Source organism: Triticum urartu, chromosome 5 (assembly GCF_003073215.2).
Source record: "Triticum urartu cultivar G1812 chromosome 5, Tu2.1, whole genome shotgun sequence".
NCBI lineage: Eukaryota > Viridiplantae > Streptophyta > Magnoliopsida > Poales > Poaceae > Triticum > Triticum urartu.
Window position 1 is genome coordinate 600210277 of NC_053026.1, and position 21586 is coordinate 600231862.

General features: G+C 44.7%; 2 pseudogenes; both read right to left on the minus strand.

Moving 5' to 3' along the window:
* LOC125507512 overlaps window positions 1–15372 on the minus strand; it is a 70298-nt pseudogene extending 54926 nt beyond the window's left edge.
* A 154-nt stretch (window positions 15373–15526) lies between these two features.
* On the minus strand, window positions 15527–17312 carry LOC125507513 (annotated as a pseudogene).
* Between the last annotated feature and the right edge of the window lie 4274 nt (window positions 17313–21586).

A 21586-nucleotide genomic window follows, 5' to 3' on the forward strand; every position in this document is an offset into this window, starting at 1 on the left:
TACTTTTATGTTGCTATTGCTATCATCACTACAAAATACCAAAAACATTACTTTTGCTATCATTACCTTTTGCTACCATTACCACTACTATCATATTACTTTGCTACTAAATACTTTTCTGCAGATATTAAGTTTCCACGTGTGGTTGAATTGACAATTCAGCTGCTAATACTTGAGAATATTCTTTGGCTCCCCTTGTGTCCAATCAATAAATTTGGGTTGAATACTCTACTCTCGAAAACTGTTGCGATCCCCTATACTTGTGGGTTATCAAGACTATTTTCTGGCGCCGTTGCCGGGGAGCATAGCTCTATTCTTTGAGTCACTTGGGATTTATATCGGCTTATCATTATGAAGAACTTGAGAGATCCAAAAACCAAGATTTATCCCTCAACTGCGAGGGGAGGTAAGGAACTGCCATCTAGCTCTGCACTTGATTCACCTTCTGTTTTGAGTAAGCTTGCGACACCTAAACCTGCTTCTGCTATTAATTCTGATGTCGCATATTATTGATGATGCCACTTCTGCTATGCATGATACTTATGATGAAACTACTTCTATGCCTGATACTACTGTGCCACTCGGTGAATTTCTTGATGAACAACTTGCTAGGGCTAGAGAGAATGAAATTATTGAAACTGATAATACTGATGAAAGTGATTATGAAGGCTCTCCTAATAAATATGAATTACCTGTTGTGCCTGAGGGCTATGTTATGGATGAAGAAACTAAAAGAGACTTTCTTTCTTGATGAACAACTTGCTAGGGTTGGAGAGAACGAAATTATTGAAACTGATTATACTAAAGATAGTGATGATGAAGACTCTCCCCCTAATACTTATGAATTGCCAGTTGTTCTTGAGGGTTATGTTCTGGATGAAGAATCTGCTAGAGCTATTCTTGCTTGTAATAATAGAAGTGATCTTAAGAAACTATTAGCTAAATGGAAGCAGCAATCTCTTAATGCTAGAATGAAACCTGACCCTGCTTTTGCTACTTCACCTATCTGTGTTACTGATAAGGATTATGAATTCTCTGTTGATCCTGATATAATTACTTTGGTTGAATCTGATCCTTTTCATGGCTATGAATCTGAAACTGTTGTGGCACATCATACTAAATTAAATGATATAGCCACCCCGTTCACTAATGATGAGAAAACTCGCTACTTTTATATCCTTAAAATACTTCCGTTCTCATTAAAGGGTGATGCTAAGATATGGTTTAATTCTCTTGATCCTGGCTGTGTGCGTAGTCCCCAGGATATGATTTATTACTTCTCTGCTAAATATTTCCCTGCTCATAAGAAACAAGCTGCTTTAAGGGATATATATAATTTTGTGCAAATTGAAGAAGAGAGTCTCCCACAAGCTTGGGGGAGGCTTCTCCAATTACTTAATGCTTTGCCTGATCATCCTCTTAAGAAAAATGAAATACTTGATATCTTTTATAATGGACTAACCGACGCTTCCAGAGATTAACTAGATAGTTGTGCTGGTTCTGTTTTCAGGGAAAGAACACCGGATGAAGCTGAAATTCATTGAATAATATGTTGACAAACGAAAATAATTGGACACTTCCTGAGCCTATTCCTAAACCAACTCCGAAGAAGAGAGGTGTTCTATTTCTCAGTCCTGAAGATATGCAAGAGGCAAAGAAATCTATGAAAGAAAAAGGTATTAAAGCTGAAGATGTTAAGAATTTACCTCCTATTGAAGAAATACATGGTCTTAATTTACCGCCTGTTGAAGAAACATATGACCTTAATCCATTACCTATTGAAGAAACTCATGGTCTTGATAACCCGACACAGGTAGTAAAGGTAAATTCTCTCTATAGATATGACAAAGCTGAAATCCCATTTACTAAGTTTGCTAGCCCATGCTTAGATGAGTTTGATAAATTTATGGCTAAGCAAGAAGACTTCAATGATTATTTTGGTAGACAATTGAAATACAATTCAAATATGCTTGAACACTTGGGTGATTATATGGCTAATGTTAAAGGTGAACTTAAACTTATTAGTAAACATGATTCTATGGTTACCACTCAAGTAGAACAAGTACTTAGAGCTCAAAATGATTTGCTTAATGAATTGAATAGTAAGAATAATGATTATGTTGTTAGAGTGGCTACTAGAACTGGTAGAATGACTCAGGAACCTTTGTATCCTGAAGGCCACCCTAAGAGAATTGAGCAAGATTCTCAGAGAAATAATATAGATGCACCTAGTCCTTCTAAAAGGAAGAAAAAGAAAAATGATAGGACTCTGCATGCTTCTAGTGAACCTATAGCTCAACCACCTGATAATCCAAATGATATTTCTATTTCTGATGCTGAAACACAATCTGGTAATGAACCTGAAACTAGTGATAATGTTAATAAAAATGGTCATGATGATGCTCAACCTAGTAATGATAATGATGTAGAAATTGAACCTACTGTTGATCTTGATAACCCACAATCAAAGAATCAATGTTATGATCAGAAAGACTTTGTTGCTAGGAAACACAGAAAGGAAAGAGAGCCTTGGGTTCAGAAACCCATGCCTTTTCCTCCCAAACCATCCAAGAAAAAGGATGATGAAGATTTTGAGTGCTTTGCTGAAATTATTAGACCTATTTTTTTGCGTATGCGATTAACTGGTATGCTTAAAATGAATCCTTATGCTAAGTACATGAAAGAAATTGTCACTAATAAAAGAAAGATACCAGAAGCTGAAATTTCCACCATGCTTGCTAATTATACTTTTAAGGGTGGAATACCAAAGAAACTTGGAGATCTAGGAGTACCCAATATACCATGCTCCACTAAAAGAAACTATGTTAAAACTGATTTATGTGATCTTGGAGCCGGTGTTAGTGTTATGCCTCTCTCTTTATATCGTAGACTTGATTTGAATAAGTTGACACCTATTGAAATATCTTTGCAAATGGCTGATAAATCAACTGCCATACCTGTCGGTATTTGTGAGGATGTGCCTGTTGTAGTTGCAAACATTACTATTTTAACGGACTTTGTTATTCTTGATATTCCCGAGGACGATAGTATGTCTATTATTCTTGGAAGACCCTTTTTGAATACTGCAGGGGCTGTTATTAATTGCACTAAAGGCAATGTCACTTTTCATGTTAATGGTAATGAGCATACGGTACACTTTCCGAGGAAACAACCTCAAGTTCATAGTATCAAATCTATTGGAAAAATTCCATCAATTATATTTGGAGGTTTTGAATTTCCTCTTCCTACTGTCAAGAAGAAATATGATATTCTTATTATTGAGGATGTGCATATCCCCATTGAGGTAACATAGTGTTATTCGAAATTTCTCCGGTTCCATGTTATTCCGAATGAGTTCGTTAACAAGACTTGATCAACCTTGCTAGTGGATTCCTTTTGATGATCATGAGATGGATGAAACTAGAAGGCACAACATTCTGTACCCTACTTTTAATTTTTGTTATTTATTTTAAATAAAATAAAAATAGTATTTTCTGTCTGTTATCTGAATTATCCGTGCAATATAAAAATGGGTCTTTTAGATCTGTGTCCCTAACTCGAACCCACTACTCACATTTTCCCCTAATTCGAAAGCCTGCTCAAAAATGCCCCTCCGTCGTTACGTGCCCTTACATAAATGCCCTTTTGCGCCGTTACCGTCCGGTCAAAGCCGGTCAAAGGGCATTGACCGGCCCCAAAAAAATAGCAAAAAAAATCTAAAAAATCTGAAAATTTGTGAGATCAAAGATACTCAGGTTCGCAAGGTGCGTGCAATTTTTTGTGCTGTTTGGGCATTCAGGAGCTCGTGTCAAAGGAAAAACAGTAAATATGTAAGCCTGTGAACAGTAAATTCAAAAAAATAGCAAGAAAATTCAAAAAAATATGAAATTTTTTGGCATCAAAGAGGCTATGGTCTAAAAGCTGCGTGCCAATTTTTGTTGTGTTTGGACATTGGAGGGGCTTGTGGAGAAAAAAACAAAATCTGGCCCGGGAAAAAACTTGGGAAAAAATGACTATTTTGTTTTTTCTTGCGAGAGCTCCTCGCAAGTCATTTGATCACAAAAACTTGCAAGCACCTTGTGCACCCAAGCCTCTTTGATGCCAAAAAATTTCATATTTTTTTGAATTTTCTTGCTATTTTATTTCAAATTTACTGTTCACTAGCGTGCATATTAACTGTTTTTCCTCGCCACGAGCTCCTGCAATGTCCAAATAGCACAAAAATTTGCACGCACCTTGCGCACATGAGTATCTTCGATCTCACAAAATTTTAGATTTTTTTAAATTTTTTTGCTATTTTTTTCAGGACGGTCAAAGTTGTTTGACCAGACGGTAACGGCGCAGAAGGGCTTTTCTGTAAGGGCACCTAACGGCGGAGGGGCAAATTTGAGCAGGCTTTCGAATTAGGGGTATATCTGATTAGGTGGTTCGAGTTAGGGACAGAAATGCAAATGGCCCTATAAAAATACCCTGAAAATAAAAGTTCTCCAAATGCCCTGAAATTTAAATATGATTTTTTCTAGAATATTTGAGAATATTTGGCACTGAGAACACAGCAGGAGGAGCTGGCACCTGGCCACGAGGGTCAGGGGCGCGCCCTACCCCCCTGGGTGCGCGCCCCTGCCTCGTGGGCCATGGTGGCCCTCCTCCACTTATCCTTGCACCCACACACTCCTTCCTCCCACAAACACGAATATCCAGCTCAAATCCGAGTCCAAGCTCATTTTGCTGCCATTTTCGATCTCCTTGCTCAAAGCACCTCTCACAAAACTGCTTGGGGAGATTGTTCCTTGGTATGTGACTCCTCTATTGGTCCAATTAGTTTTTGTTCTAGTGATTTATTCATTGCAAATTTGTGCTGCCTAGATGACCATGTTCTTGAGTTTGCATGTCAAATTTATATGGCTCCAAGTAGTTTTGATGCATGATATAGGCTCTAGGCACTTGTATGAGTAGTTGCTACCAATATTATTGAGTTTGGCTTACTTTTATTTTGAAGTTACTAAAAAATTCAGAATTTTCCAGAGAATAATGAAAAGATTTTTGAGGGGCTCATCGAGCCGAAGCTCGAAGGAAAAGCAAAATGAAGAAGCAATGAAGCCCCAAATATAATTTGCCTCGCACCGCGGAGGTTACGCCGTGTGAATGGCCCTCCGATGAATTCTTGAGAGCAACCGGGATTTATGAGGATTTTTATGAATTGACTAAGAATGCAGGCCTCACCGACTTGCTCAGCGACGAACGCGAACAATATCTCTTACTCACAAATACTTTTGTGCAAAACTTCTACTATTATCCTAGGGAATCACCTCCTTCAGTAGAGTTTCATTTATATGATGTGGTTAAGAAGATGTCACTTTATGATTTTTGTCGGGTTTGTTTGATCCCTTTCGAGGGCAAAATAGAGGAACCACATCGTGACGATGTGGATGGGTTTATTGATACCATCACTGTAGGGGAAACGAGGAAGGTTTCCGATGCACGAATCACTAGCATACATTTTCCTGTTTTACGCTACTTTGCAATATTTGCTAGTCATTGCTTAATTGGTCGCGGAAACTGTGGAAACCTTAGTGTTCCTGATATTATTATTTTGTTCCATGGTTTATTCTGTGATAACTCTGTTAGTATGGGTGGTATTATTGCTAAACGGTTAAGTCTGAACCATACAAAGGGCCTCATCTTTGGAGGCATCTATGCTTCACGCCTAGCTGCACATTTTAACATACCTATTAGGCATTATGAGAAGGAAGAAAAATTGTTGCCTCGTGTTTATTTAGATTATAAGAGTATGGTAGTACATGATTTCATTATAAAGAATAGGGAAGGGGAGCTTAAATACAAATTGTTCTTTGATAAACATCATCCGGAGACTATTACCTTGCCTGCTCCTTCCTTGTTTGATTTATCTGCAGGCCAGTACCTCGTCTCGCCGGAGGATATTCACGCCTACCGGAACCCTGCATCGGCCGCAGAGCCAGAGTCGGAACCACAAGTTGATCCTCCACGACAGTCTAATCACCAGTGGGGTCCAGAGATGATTGCCAACCAGTGGCAATCAGAGTCTTCTTCTTCGCAGTATGACCCCAACTATCATTATGGATATCCGCCAGGCCAGCCGTGGCCATAGACCAGCTTAGGCCAAAGGCCTAAACTTGGGGGAGTACGTATTTCCCACCGACATTACATTTATGTTCACACATGATATGTCTCCAACGTATCTATAATTTTTGATTGCTCCATGCTATAGTATCTACTGTTTTGGACATTATTGGGCTTTATTATCCACTTTTATATTATTTTTGGGACTAACCTATTAACCGGAGGCCCATCCCAGAATTGCTGTTTTTGCCTGTTTTAGGGTTTCGAAGAAAAGGAATATCAAACGGACTCCAAACGGAATGAAACCTTCGGGAACGTGATTTTCTCATCGAATACAACTCAGGAGACTTGGACCCTGCGCCAAGACACGTGACAGGAGGCACAAGGTAGGGGGCGCGCCTACCCCCCCCCCCCCCCCCCCCCCCCAGACGCTCCCTCCACCCTCGTGGGCCCCCTATTCCTCCACCGACGTACTTCTTCCTCCTATATATACCCACGTACCCCCAAACGATCAGATACGGAGCCAAAACCCTAATTCCACCGTCGTAACTTTCTGTATCCATGAGATCCCATCTCTGGGGCCTGTTCCGGAGCTCCGCCAGAGGGGGCATCGATCACGGAGGGCTTCTACATCAACACCATAGCCCTTCCGATGAAGTGTGAGTAGTTTACCTCAGACCTACGGGTCCATAGTTAGTAGCTAGATGGCTTCTTCTCTCTTTTTGGATCTCAATACAATGTTCTCCCCCTCTCTTGTGGAGATCTATTCGATGTAATCTTCTTTTTGCGGTGTGTTTGTTGAGACCGATGAATTGTGGGTTTATGATCAAGTCTATCTATGAATAATATTTGAATCTTCTCTGAATTCTTTTATGTATGATTGGTTATCTTTGCAAGTCTCTTCGAATTATCAGTTTGGTTTGGCCTACTAGATTGATCTTTCTTGCAATGGGAGAAGTGCTTAGCTTTGGGTTCAGTCTTGTGGTGTCCTTTCCCAGTGACAGTAGGGGTTTTCTTCATATTGCATGAGTCTATCCCTCTACATCATGTCATCTTGCTTAAAGTGTTACTCTGTTTTTAACTTAATGCTCTAGATGCATGCTGGATAGCGGTCGATGAGTGGAGTAATAGTAGTAGATGCATTCAGGAGTCGGTCTACTTGTCTCGGACGTGATGCCTATATACATGATCATACCTACATATTCTCATAACTATGCTCAATTCTGTCAATTGCTCAACAGTAATTTGTTCACCCACCGTAGAATACTTATGCTCTCGAGAGAAGCCACTAGTGAAACCTACGCCCCCCGGGTCTATCTTTATCATATCAATCTCCTACTACTTAGTTATTTACTTTGCTATTTACTTTGCCTTTATTTTACTTTGCATCTTTATCATAAAAATACCAAAAATATTATCTTTTCATATCTATCAGATCTCACTCTCGTAAGTGGCCCTATAGGGATTGACAACCCCTATTTGCGTTGGTTGCGAGGATTTATTTGTTTTGTGCAGGTGCGAGGGACTCGCGCGTAGCCTCCTACTGGATTGATACCTTGGTTCTCAAAAACTGAGGGAAATACTTACGCTACTTTGCTGCATCATCCCTTCCTCTTCGGGGAAAACCAACGCAGTGCTAAAAGAGGTAGCAAGAACACACTCATTGCTAGATGTCGGTGCTCATACTTTTTCATTGTAACATCCATGCTAGTTTATTTCCTTTTTATGCTTTCTTCTTGTGTGTTTGATAAACCTTAAGAAAAACCCAAAAAATTAGTTTTAGTTTTTAATTAGTTTACTTTCCATGCTTGTAGTAGTAATTAAAAAGAAAACCCAACAAGATTTCCTGTTCTTCTTTTGCTTGTTGGGAGATTTCCCATGTAAATAGTTTTATTTCTTTTCTTTTCTTTGGGGTCGATAGGAGAAGACCATGATTAAATTGTTGAAGTGGTTCTTATATGCATTATTGTTGATCTGGCAAAAGAGCCCATATTGCCTTGTCTTCTCGTGTTTATTGAATGCTTGCAGATTCCAACTCAGTCCAATGCACATGCACTATTATTATTATTCACATCGTTTGGTCGTGCAAGTGAAAGGCAATTATGACGATATATGATGGACTGACTGGGATGAGAAAAGCTGGTATGAACTCGACCTCTCTTGTTTTTGTAAATATGATTAGTTCATCATTCCTAATTCAGCCTATTATGAATAAACATTTTTGCAATGACAATTAGAGATCGTAGTTTCTTGTGCCATGCTTAATTAGCTAGGAGCTTAGAAAGGTTTACCTTGCGTGCCAACATGCTATTAAAATGGTTGTGATGTGGTATGATAGGGTGGTATCCTCCTCTGATTGATTTAAGTGACTTGACTTGGCACATGTTCACGCATGTAGTTGAAAGAAAATCAACATAGCCTTCACGATCTTTATGTTCATGGTGGATTATATCCTAGTCATGCTTGTATTCGGTGTTAATTAATTTTAATGCATGTTCATGACTGTTGTCACTCTCTAGCTGGTCGCTTCCCAGTCTTTTTCTAGCCTTCACCTGTACTAAGCGGGAATACTGCTTGTGCATCCAACTCCATAAACCCCAAAGTTATTCCATATGAGTCCACCATTCCTACCTATATACGGTATCTACCCGCTGTTCCAAGTAAATTTGTATGTGCCAAACTCTAAACCTTCAAATTAATATCCTGTTTTGTATGCTCTAATAGCTCATGTATCAACTAGGGCTGTCCTTATCTTCCATGTTAGGCGGGTTATTCTCAAGAGGAGTGGACTCCGCTCCTCACTCACGAGAAAAGGGCTGGTCACCGGGATGCCCAGTCCCATGCTTTATGCAAATCAAATCAAAATAATTGCAAACACAACTCCCCGTGGGACTCTTGTTAGTTGGAAGCACTCGTTGTTTCGAGCAAGCCATGGATTGATGCTTGTTGGTGGAGGGGGAGTATAAACTTTACCATTCTGTTTGGGAACCGCCTATAATGTGTGTAGCATGGAAGATATCGCCATCTCTTGGTTGTTATGTTGACAATGAAAGTATACCGCTCAAAATATTATTCACCTCTATTTCAAAACCGAGCTCTGGCACCTCTACAAATCCCCGCTTCCCTCTGCGAAGGGCCTATCTATTTACTTTCATGTTGACTCATCATCCTCTTATTAAAAAGCACCAGTTGGAGAGCACCACTCTCATTTGCATTCATTACTGTTAGTTTACATTGAGTATGACTTGACTGGATCTCTTTTACCATGAATTACAATGTCTAGTCAGTCCTTGATCTTTAAAGGTGCTCTGCATTTATGTTTTGTGGTCTCAGAAAGGGCTACCGAGATACCATCTTGTTATATCATATTATGATTGTTTTGAGAAAGTTTTGTCATCTGAGATTTATTATTATTGCTTGCTAGTTGATTATGCCATTGATATGAGTAAACATGAGACCTATGTGTTATTGTGAATATGGTTAGTTCATAATCTTTGCTGAAAACTTGAATGCTGGCTTTACATATTTACAACAACAAGAGCAAACAGAGTTTGTAAAAGTTTTTCTTTATCACTTTCAGTTTGTCAACTGAATTGCTTGAGGACAAGCGAAGGTTTAAGCTTGGGGGAGTTGATACGTCTCCGTCGTATCTACTTTTCCAAACACTTTTGCCCTTATTTTGGACTCTAACTTACATGATTTGAATGAAACTAACCCGGACTGACGCTGTTTTCAGCAGAATTGCCATGGTGTTATTTATGTGCAGAAACAAAAGTTCTCGGAATGGCCTGAAACTTCACGGAACATCTTGTCGGAAATAATAAAAAAATCCCTGCAAAAGATGAAGACTAGGGGGCACCACCTGTCCACGAGGGTGGGGGGCGCGCCTGCCCCCCTACGGCGCGCCCCCTACCTCGTGGGCCCCCTGGAGCTCCTCCGACCTCAACTCCAACTCTATATATTTGGTTTCGGAGAGAAAAATATAAAGAAGAAGGATTCATCGCATTTTATGATATGGAGCCGCCGCCAAGCCCTAAAACCTCTCAGGAGGGCTGATCTGGAGTCCATTCGGGGCTCTGGAGAGGGGAATCCGTCGCCATCGTCATCATCAACCTTCCTCCATCACCAATTTCATGATGCTCACCGCCATGCGTGAGTAATTCCATTGTAAGCTTGCTGGACGGTGATGGGTTGGATGAGATTTATCATGTAATCGACTTAGTTTTGTTAGGGTTTGATCCCTAGTATCCACTATGTTCTGAGATTGATGTTGCTATGACTTTGCTATGCATAATGCTTGTCACTAGGCCCTGAGTGCCATGATTTCAGATCTGAACCTATTATGTTTTCATCAATATATGAGAGTTCTTGATCCTATCTTGCAAGTCTATAGTCACCTATTATGTGTTATGATCCGTTAACCCCGAAGTGACAATAATCGGGATACTTACCGGTGATGACCGTAGTTTGAGGAGTTCATGTATTCACTATGTGTTAATGCTTTGGTCCGGTACTCTATTAAAAGGAGGCCTTAATATCTCTTAGTTTTGCTAGGACCCCGCTGCCACGGGAGGGTAGGACAAAAGATGTCATGCAAGTTCTTTTCCATAAGCATGTATGACTATATTCGGAATACATGCCTACATTACATTGATGAATTGAAGCTAATTCTGTGTCACCCTAGGTTATGACTGTTACATGATGAACCGCATCCGGCATAATTCTCCATCATTGATCCATTGCCTACGAGCTTTCCATATATTGTTCTTCGCTTATTTACTTTTTCGTTGCTATTGCTATCATCACTACAAAATACCAAAAACATTACTTTTGCTATCATTACCATTTGCTGCCGTTACCACTACTATCATATTACTTTGCTACTAAATACTTTGCTGTAGATATTAAGTTTCCAGGTGTGGTTGAATTGACAACTCAACTGCTAATACTTGAGAATATTCTTTGGCTCCCCTTGTGTTGAATCAATAAATTTGGGTTGAATACTCTACCCTCGAAAACTGTTGCGATCCCCTATACTTGTGGGTTATCATACGCCTAGTTGATGTGAGACTATCTTCTCCCTTTTTGTCTCCCCCACAACCACCATTCTATTCCACCTAAAGTGCTATGTCCATGGCTCACGCTCATGTATTGCGTGAAGATTAAAAAGTTTTGAGAATGTCAAAAGTATGAAACAATTGCTTAGCTTGTCATCGGGGTTGTGCATGATTTAAATACTTTGTGTGGTGAAGATAGAGCATAGCCAGACTATATGATTTTGTAGGGATAACTTTCTTTGGCCATGTTATTTTGAAGAGACATAATTTCTTAGTTAGTATGCTTGAAGTTTTATTATTTTTATGTCAATATTAAACTTTTGTCTTGAATCTTTCGAATCTGAATATTCATGCCACAATTAAGAAGAATTACATTGAAATTATGCCAAGTAGCATTCCACATCAAAAATTCTGTTTTTATCATTTACCTACTCGAGGACGAGCAGGAATTAAGCTTGGGGATGCTTGATACGTCTCCAACGTATCTATAATTTTTATTGCTCCATGCTATATTATCTACTGCTTTGGACATTATTGGGCTTTATTATCCACTTTTATATTATTTTTGGGACTAACCTACTAACCGAAGGCCCAGCCCGGAATTGTTGTTTTTTGCCTATTTTAGGGTTTCGAAGAAACGGAATATCAAACGGAGTCCAAACGGAATGAAACCTGCGGGAACGTGATTTTCTCACCGAACATGATCGAGGAGACTTGGACCCTACATCAACCAACTAACAGGGAGGACACGAGGTAGGGGGCGCGCCTACCCCCCCCCCCCACCCAGGCGCGCCCTCCACCCTCGTGGGCTCCCTGTTGCTCCACCGACATACTTCTTCCTCCTATATATACCTATGTACCCACAAACGATCAGATACGGAGCCAAAACCCTAATTCCACCGCCGTAACTTTCTGTATCCACGAGATCCCATCTTGGGGCCTGTTCCGGAGCTCCGCTGGAGGGGGCATCGATCACGGAGGGCTTCTACATCAACACCATAGCCTCTCCGATGAAGTGTAAGTGTTTACCTCAGACCTACGGGTCCATAGTTATTAGCTAGATGGCTTCTTCTCTCTTTTTGGATCTCAATACAAAGTTCTCCCCCTCTCTTGTGGAGATCTATTCGATGTAATCTTCTTTTGCGGTGTGTTTGTTGAGACCGATGAATTGTGGGTTTATGATCAAGTTTATCTATGAACAATATTTGAATCTTCTCTGAATTCTTTTATGTATGATTGGTTATCTTTGCAAGTCTCTTCGAATTATCAGTTTGGTTTGGCCTACTAGATTGATCTTTCTTGCAATGGGAGAAGTGCTTAGCTTTGGGTTCAGTCTTGTGGTGTCCTTTCCCAGTGACAGTAGGGGCAGCAAGGCACGTATTGTATTGTTGCCATCGAGGATAACAAGATGGGGTTTTTATCATATTGCATGAATTTATCCCTCTACATCATGTCATCTTGCTTAAGGCGTTACTATGTTCTTATGAACTTAATACTCTAGATGCATGCTGGATTGCGGTCGATGTTGGAAATATGCCCTAGAGGCAATAATAAAATGGTTATTATTATATTTATTTGTTCATGATAATTGTCTATTGTTCATGCTATAATTGTGTTATCCGAAAATTGTAATACATGTGTGAATACATAGACCACAACACGTCCCTAGTGAGCCTCTAGTTGACTAGCTCGTTGATCAAAAGATAGTCATGGTTTCCTGACTATGGACATTGGATGTCATTGATAACGGGATCACATCATTAGGAGAATGATGTGATGGAGAAGACCCAATCCTAAGCATAGCTCAAAGATCGTGTAGTTCATTTGCTGTAGCTTTTCCGAATGTCAAGTATCATTTCCTTAGACCATGAGATTGTGCAACTCCCGGATACCGTAGGAGTGCCTTGGGTGTGCCAAACGTCACAACGTAACTGGGTGACTATAAAGGTACACTACAGGTATCTCCGAAAGTGTCTATTGGGTTGTCACGAATCGAGACTGGGATTTGTCACTCCGTGTGACGGAGAGGTATCTCTGGGCCCAGTCGGTAATGCATCATCACAATGAGCTCAATGTGACCAAGTGGTTGATCATGGGACCATGCATTAAGGCACGAGTAAAGTGACTTGCCGGTAACGAGATTGAACGAGGTATTGGGATACCTACGATCGAGTCTCGGGCAAGTAACGTACCGATTGACAAAGGGAATTGTATATGGATTGATTGAATCCTCGACATCGTGGTTCATCCGATGAGATCATCGTGGACCATGTGGGAGCCAACATGGGTATCCAGATCCCGCTGTTGGTTATTGACCGGAGAGGCGTCTCGGTCATGTCTGCATGTCTCCCGAACCCGTAGGGTCTACACACTTAAGGTTCGGTGACGCTAGGGTTGTAGAGATATTAGTATGCAGTAACCCGAAAGTTGTTCGGAGTCCCGGATGAGATCCTGGACATCATGAGGAGTTCCGGAATGGTCCGGAGGTAAAGATTTATATATAGGAAGTCCAGTTTCGGCCATCGGGAAGGTTTCGGGGGTCGCCGGTATTGTACCTGGACCACCGGAAGGGTCCCGGAGGTCCACCGGGTGGGGCCACCTATCCCAGAGGGCCCCATGGGCTGAATTAGGAGGGGAACCATCCCCTAGTGGGCTGGTGCGCCCCCCCCCTTGGGCCTCCACTGCGCCTAGGGTTGGGAAACCCTAGGGGTGGGGGCGCCCCCCACTTGGCTTGGGGGGGAAGCCACCCCTTGGCCGCCGCCCCCTTGGAGATTCATCTCCTAGGGCCGGCGCCCCCCCCCCCCAAGGCCCCTATATAAAGAGGGGGGAGGGAGGGCAGCCATACCCCTTGCTCTTGGCGCCTCCCTCTCCCTCCGTAACACCTCTCCTCCCCGCTTGCGCTTGGCGAAGCCCTGCCGGGATCCTGCTGCATCCACCACCACGCCGTCGTGCTGCTGGATCTTCATCAACCTCTCCTTCCCCCTTGCTGGATCAAGAAGGAGGAGACGTCTTCCCGACCATACGTGTGTTGAACGCGGAGGTATTGTCCGTTCGGCACTTGGTCATCGGTGATTTGGATCACGATGAGTATGACTCCATCAACCTCGTTCTCTTGAACGCTTCCGCGCGCGATCTACAAGGGTATGTAGATGCACTCCTCTCTCCCTCGTTGCTAGATGACTCCATAGATTGATCTTGGTGATGCATAGAAAATTTTAAAATTCTGCTACGTTCCCCAACAGTCGATGCGTGGAGTAATAGTAGTAGATGCAAGCAGGAGTCGGTCTACTTGTCTTGGACGTGATGCCTATATACATGATCATACCTAGATATTCTCATAACTATGCTCAATTCTGTCGATTGCTCAACAGTAATTCGTTCACCCACCGTAAAATACCTATGCTCTTGAGAGAAGCCACTAGTGAAACCTATGGCCCCCGGGTCTATCTTCATCATATTAATCTTCCAATACTTAGTTATTTTCATTGCTTTTATTTTACTTTGCATCTTTATCATATACCAAAAATATTATCTTATCATATCTATCAGATCTCACTCTCGTAAGTGACCGTGTAGGGATTGAACCCCTTATCGCGTTGGTTGTGAGGATTTATTTGTTTTGTGTAGGTGCGAGGGACTCGCGCGTAGTCTCCTACTAGATTGATACCTTGGTTCTCAAAAACTGAGGGAAATACTTACGCTACTTTGTTGCACCACCCTTTCCTCTTCAAGGGAAAACCAACGCAAGTGCTCAAGAGGTAGCAAGGAACATGGCCACTTGCTCTTTGACACCAGTGTTGATGCTATCTTGTAACAGCCCCTGCTCCTGAAGGTCTCGACAAGCCTGGCAAATGGTGCTCTTTTCATTCTAAGCATCCACAGAGCCTCGACGTCATTGCAGTTGTAGATGTAGTTCTGATTTTGGATCATCTCATGTTCCCGGGGAAACAATGGACCATAGCGGATCAAAGATCTCCCAGCACGACGAACAACTCTGGTGCATGAACATGACCCATGCATGAATCACACTAATCAGTGCTGCTGCCTGGATTATCAACCTCATCCGTGCGTCCATAACCTAGTCGACATCGACAGTTCATTTAGTGGGAAATCGATCCTACACCTAGCTTAATGGCCTAACCAGTGATCTAACAAAGGGGGGAGGGGTGCTGCTTACCAGCATCCGAGACGAGGACGGCGTAGGGGGAGCCATGGCACAGACTAGGTCGACCAGACAGTGGCCAACAACAAGGGCAGCACCAGATCCGCCACAAACGCCGCCGCCTCTTCTGCCGCCGCCTATAGCTCAGATCTGAAATCGCAGCCACCGCCGATGGTGGGGCAATAGGGAAGAAAGGGGGCATTGGCTATGGGTGAGCGAGTGAAAGGGGGGTGAGGCTAATTTGGCGCCAGGACGACGCGCCAGATTTCCATCTCCCGCCATCCCCCTCGCCCTCGCCTCGCTCCTGCTCGTGCGACCTCGCGCCGCACTCAGCCTGGCTCGCGAGAAACTGCCGATCCGAGCGTTTCCAGTGAGCCAGGCTCTGGGCTGCTTTGAGGAGCGTGCGATGCAGGCCCAATAGGAAAACCGGGCAACCAAACAGGCCTCTCCCTTCCCGCGCAGGACTGGTTGGGCTCGATGCGGGCAACCAAACACGCCCATTGTGTCTGCCCCTGCAGCACCGTAAGATCTGAGGTGTTGTACAAACTCATTGATGTAGCTATCCTGGAGTGCCTTATCCGCTATGACTGCTTGCATCTTCAGTGCGTTTGCCACGAAGCCCCTTCTTTCTTCTCCCTCAACCATGACTGCCCGGACGGCGCTCGCGACGCCATGGCGGTCGAAGGACCCGTCGTCCTTGTCCCTCACCACCTGCAACCCTACCTTCTCCGCTTCCATTTGTCGCGCATTGGGCCCTTGGTCGCTGAAGATGGGCAGCATGACGAGTGGGTGCCCGAATAGGAGCCCTTCGATCAGCGAGTTCCGGCCACAGTGCGTCAAGAACCCGCCGACGGTCGCGTGCGCCAGGATGCTCATCTAGGGCACCCACCCCGTGGCCACCAGTCTGCGGTCGTGGGTGTGCTCCTCGAAGCTAGGCGGGAGAGGGTCGTCATCGGCACCGATGGGCTTCCTGAGAGCCCAGAGGAAGCGCGTCCCGGTGAGCTCCAGGCCGAGGGCCAGCTCGCGCACCTGCTCCTCGCGAAGTGGCACCTCGCTCCCTAGCGCCACGTACACCACCGAGCCGGGCGGTTGTGCATCCAACCACCAAACAGTGGCATGGTCTTCTCCATTGCTGCCAGCGGCACGGCGGCAGAAGGCCGAGGGGCAGCATCGGCTTGCCATGGAGGGTTGCTAAGAGCGGGAAGGACTCAGGCTCCTACTCGACGCAGCTCCGGATGGCTGTTGGTGTGCATCTCTTCTCTGTCAAGATGCAGCGCCAGAGCCTGGACATACCCGATGACGTTCCATGCACGGCGACAAACCGTGTCATCGCATTTCGCTCGTAACTGGGCACAACGCGCCTAGCAGCGGTGGCCTGTTCAAACATAGAGGCAACGGCAGAGCCTGCCTCGGGGTGCTCCAATGGCGGGCGGGGGACGGCAGCGAACATGGCAGCGGTCGTCAGAAGCGCCGCACATGGTACCTGGCATTCAAGGCAACTAGATTTGAGACATGCATGTGATGGAACCAACAAAGCTGCCGGCCTGCCGCCAAACTAGCCGTCTCTGGTGGATTGGATCGTACCTTGTGCTCGAGGGCGGCGGCGGTGGCCCGGTGGTGGAAGCAGTCGACGATGATCCAGTGAGGCCTCGTGGCCTCGTCGGCGCACGCAGCGGCCAAGAACTCCCAAAGGGCGCGGCGAGGCCGTCGAAAGCCTTCTAGTGGAGCTCATGATCGGTGGCGGTGACATCGTTGGTGGACTCCGCGCTGTCGGGCAGGTCGTTGACGCACGGCAAGGGGAGCTCGACGAGGTCCACGTGCGGCGCCGCAGCGGGGCGCAGCGGCGGGAGGCGGGCGAGGTTGCGCGGGGTGGACACAAGGTGGCCGGGCAGCGCCAGGCGCTCGGCGAGCTCCAGGTACGGAAGCAGGTGGCCAAAAGAGAGGTAGGGGCAGAGCACGATGCGCAGCGGCGGCTAGGACGTGGCGTCCATGGAGAGCTGAAGCTTGGCTTACCGGCGTTGCGAATAGAAGGAAGCGGCGGCTGGCTCTTGGTGGTGCTCTGCTCACTGGTCACTGCTCAGCTGCTGACCCCGCGGATAAATAAAGAGACAACCAGGGCATGGGTGGCCGGTCGCTGAGATTTGGGTCTGGGTGCTCTCCTCCCGCCAACATGTGCGCTCACCTAAAACAGTGAGGCCATGTAGCAGCTGCACGCTTAAGGTAGCTCCCGAAACATGGCGGTCGGACAAGAAAAACCACTCGGTGGGTGCAATTACAAATGGATTTGGAAAGCCAAACTCCTTCTTAAGATCCAGATTTTTCTTTGGAAACTTTCTCAAGATGCAGTGCTCACTAGACAATTGATGCGTCAACGTAAATGGCCAGGAACCTGTGTGTTCCTTTTGCAACAGATTGAAACTTTCCAACATCTGTTCTTTGATTGCCCTGTTGGCAAAGTTGTCTGGCGATCGATTGGGGTCACTCTCGGGACAGACTTATGTCCTCGTAACTACTGGCAATTTTTTGTATGGTGCTACTCTTTCCTGCTCGACATGACTCTTTCTATACTGTGGCGTTGGGGGCAATTACTTGGTCCATCTGGCTGACCCGAAAGAAAGCTACCTTTGAGAAGAAGATGATCAAATCTCCTTTTGAGATTGTTTTTGCGGTGGCTTCTTTTCTCTTATATTGGGCAGGTCTACAGGCTGGAGACAACGTCAAGCAACTTCGAGCGGGTGCGGAGATGATCCGCAACGGGACCCTGCTGCTGATGAGGGCCTGTGATGCGTCTAAGGGTGGAGAATGAAGATGCAGATCTTGCCGTGCGTTATACTTTTGGTAGTTGTTCGTTGGTTGGCTCCGTAACGAACATCTTAAAATTGTTATCCTTGTTCTATGATGGTTTCCATCCTCTTTTGTAATAGGTCTAGTGAAAATGCTGGTGCTGCTCAGGTTTTCGCCCCATAGCGCTCGTTTCGATGGCGGGTGCGTGCAGTGGGTTTCCTAGCAGTGCGTTGAACTCGCTCTCCCCTTCTCCCTGTTCTCAGACTCTTTTCTGTAACAGACCTTTGTATTTCCGTTCTAAGTAATGGAAAGGGGGATAGCCCGGTTAAAAAAACATGGCAGTAGGACAAAACAAGATCTAGCCTTTTCCTGAATTTGATATCTGTCCTCTCTCCTGAATCTCCTTGCATTCTGACGGTGAAAATTCTAAACCAACGGACTTTTACGGGCATATTATGCTGGGCATGGGCCCCTAATCACGATTTCTTCCAATCAAATGGTCCTAGCTAAGCTTTTCAGTAAAGGTCTGTTATCATGTGCCTGTAGTTTTTTTTATTAAAGGAATATCGCAATGATACCAAATACACCCAACCTCTACACCAACAAGATATCCAAAGACATCAGGGATGCACACAACCAAGAACTAAAATAAAGAAAAGAAGAAAGAAAACAAAGACCCCATCACGGTGTTGAACCACTCGCAACAGTAGCACTCTAACCACCATCGAAGACAACACCAGTACTACAAACGAGATTCTCCAAAAAGCAATGCCTACATGAAGGAAACAAAGCACAAGCGTTGTCGTCGCATGATCGGAGATCTTGGGTTTTCAGTCTAGAGAAAGTTCGAGTTCCAAAACAATGCCTTAAACAAGACCATTACCGTGGTATCCCCAGCCCACCAGGGTTCAAGTCCTGGTGCTCGCATTATTTCTGGATTTGTTTTAGGATTTCCGGCGATGCGCTTTCAGTGGAAGGAGACGTTCCCGTCGATGATGAGGCGCCTACGGTGACTTCCTAAATCTCAAGATGATATGTCGGCTCAGTCTCTCGAAGGTGCTCATAGGGGTAGGGTGTGTGTGTGTGCGTTCATAGGGGTGAGTGTATGCGCGTGTATATGAGCGTTTGTGTCTGTACTGATGTTCAAAAAAAAGACCACTGCCAGATACTACCAATGAAGGCCAGACCTTGGATTTACACCCTGAAAGTCATGGCTCGATACTCGAGGAGCACCACCAAGAATGCAGTCCACCTATGTTGCCACCCCCGCTTGCCAAAGGCTGCTGCTGCAAGTCGCCAAACACACGACACATAGGGAGAACCCGTGCCGCATTGTTTTCAACACAACCAGTACCCTCTGTGTCAATACCAATCTTAGATCGCAGCCACCATGATTTCTCCACCTCTGTCAGGTTCATGAAAATCTATATTAAGACATGTCCATGGTACCTACAAGAAGGCAAAGCTTTGTGCCTCGCCCAAATGAAGCCACTCTGGCTGATGATAAGGGCGCGCGCGACCGCATCAATTCTGCTCTAGATATCATGTGCCTGTAGTTGTTGGGAGGTCTTCTATGGGAGCTACCACGGAAAACCTTGGATCTTTATATGTCAAAAAGAAAATTGTAGTTTTTTTGGAAAAATGTAGTTTATGTCTTTTGTGTTAGTTTCGTGGGTTTTCGATGATCGTGTCGAAAATTGGTCTCTCGAGCTTTGCCTTATACCGGCATGGCTTTCACGGTCGATGTTGGGAAGCTAATAATGTGTTGGTTCTCCCATCGGTGGCAATGAAGTAGCGGTTCTCCCATCGATGGCTAATACCTTTGTGAGGGTTTGTGTTCCTAGTCACATGGTGCGCTTGACGGTTTGAAAGATTCCCACCTACCGTGGTCTGCAACTATTCAAAATATTTGAATATTGTGAAACTTGTGTGTGATATGGTATTATGTAGATTCTTGAGGGCATCTCTAAAGCATACCTCAAACCGTCCGAATATGTCTGGACCCTGCGGTCCAGATGTATTTTGTCATGCAACTGTATCAGTCCGTCGCCCGATCTGGACGCGTTTTCCCCCGCAAATTGAAAGCAAACTAGGGGGCTTTACGAAAGCCTAAACAACAGCCACATCTGACTCCGACACACCCAACCCACTCAAGTCCCCCTCCTGGTCCCATTCTCTCTCACTCGGCCCGTGCTCCTCCTTGCTTTGCATCCACGCCCTCCTCCTCCAACACTGGCGTCGTACCTCTCCGGGCCGCCACCCAGACATTGTTGGACGTCCGCAACCACCACCCTTAAGATTGGGATTTTTTTTCTCATTTAGTATATGTATAAGTATATCCTTTGTATATAATACATATTTGTTACATCTTAACTTTGTGTTGCTATTCTCAAATGACTATGACATAAGAACTTCCAAGTCAACGCGAAGAATCATCAGATCAGAAAATCTACAATCTTGCGAGAAAAGATGGAAAGACTTGATCGGACGATTATCGATGTCTATTTCTAAGTCAATTGATTGATAGTCACTTCAAATTAAATATCATTTTTGGGTACGATGGGTCCAATGTTTCAGGCCTCACAGTAGAATATGTGTGAGGGGTTTTCCTCAAACTCATTTCTCATCATTGTTATGTTAATCATGACTATTTTGTTAACTAGATGGTGCCCCGCGTGTTGTTACAGAAATTTTATATTACTTGACATTAAGAAAATAAGTGTAAAACAGTGGAGTTAAATAATATGATGGTATTGGATGTTTTATATACAATTTAAATATATGATGTCCAACTCATACTTGCTTAACAATATCACCATCACTGCCGGGGTACTGATCCACGGGCACCTATGGGACCGGCGGGCCGGGTCCCTTTCAGTTCGGCGGGGGCGGAGATCGTGCAAAGAGCAAATCGAGGCGAAGCACGCGAGCGATTTACCCAGGTTCGGGACGCACGGATGCGTAAAACCCTACTCCTGCTTTGTGGTTTTGTATTGATTTCTAGCTCAGGAGCGCGGAGTGCTACAGTACACACCAGCGGCTAGCAAGACCGAGCGTGAGTGTTCGAACTAGCTCCTCCCCCCCCACGTTGCACACGGGCCTCCTTTTATATGCTCAAGGGGCTACCGACAGGTGGCAACGGAGGCAAAGGGCAAAAATGGAAAGGTGCTGTGGTAGGCACAGCTACCTGCTACAGTGTATCATACCTAACCCTGACGGCAGGGGACAAGGGTCTTAAATGCCCGTCTGTGTCGCCTAAACAGTGCGAAAAGGGACCGCCAGGGACGCCACCGTTCGCCACGATGGCGATCTTGCCAGCGCCGCTTGCCACCGCACGTCCCTAGCTGCACAGCCTTCCGCCACGTACGCCTGGAAGGACCCCAGAGCGACACGTTGGTGGATGTGCTGGAGCGCGGGCGCGGAGAGGTGGCTTGCCGCGGCAAGCGCCTTGCCGCGGTCGTTGTCTTGTCGCGTCCGGGAG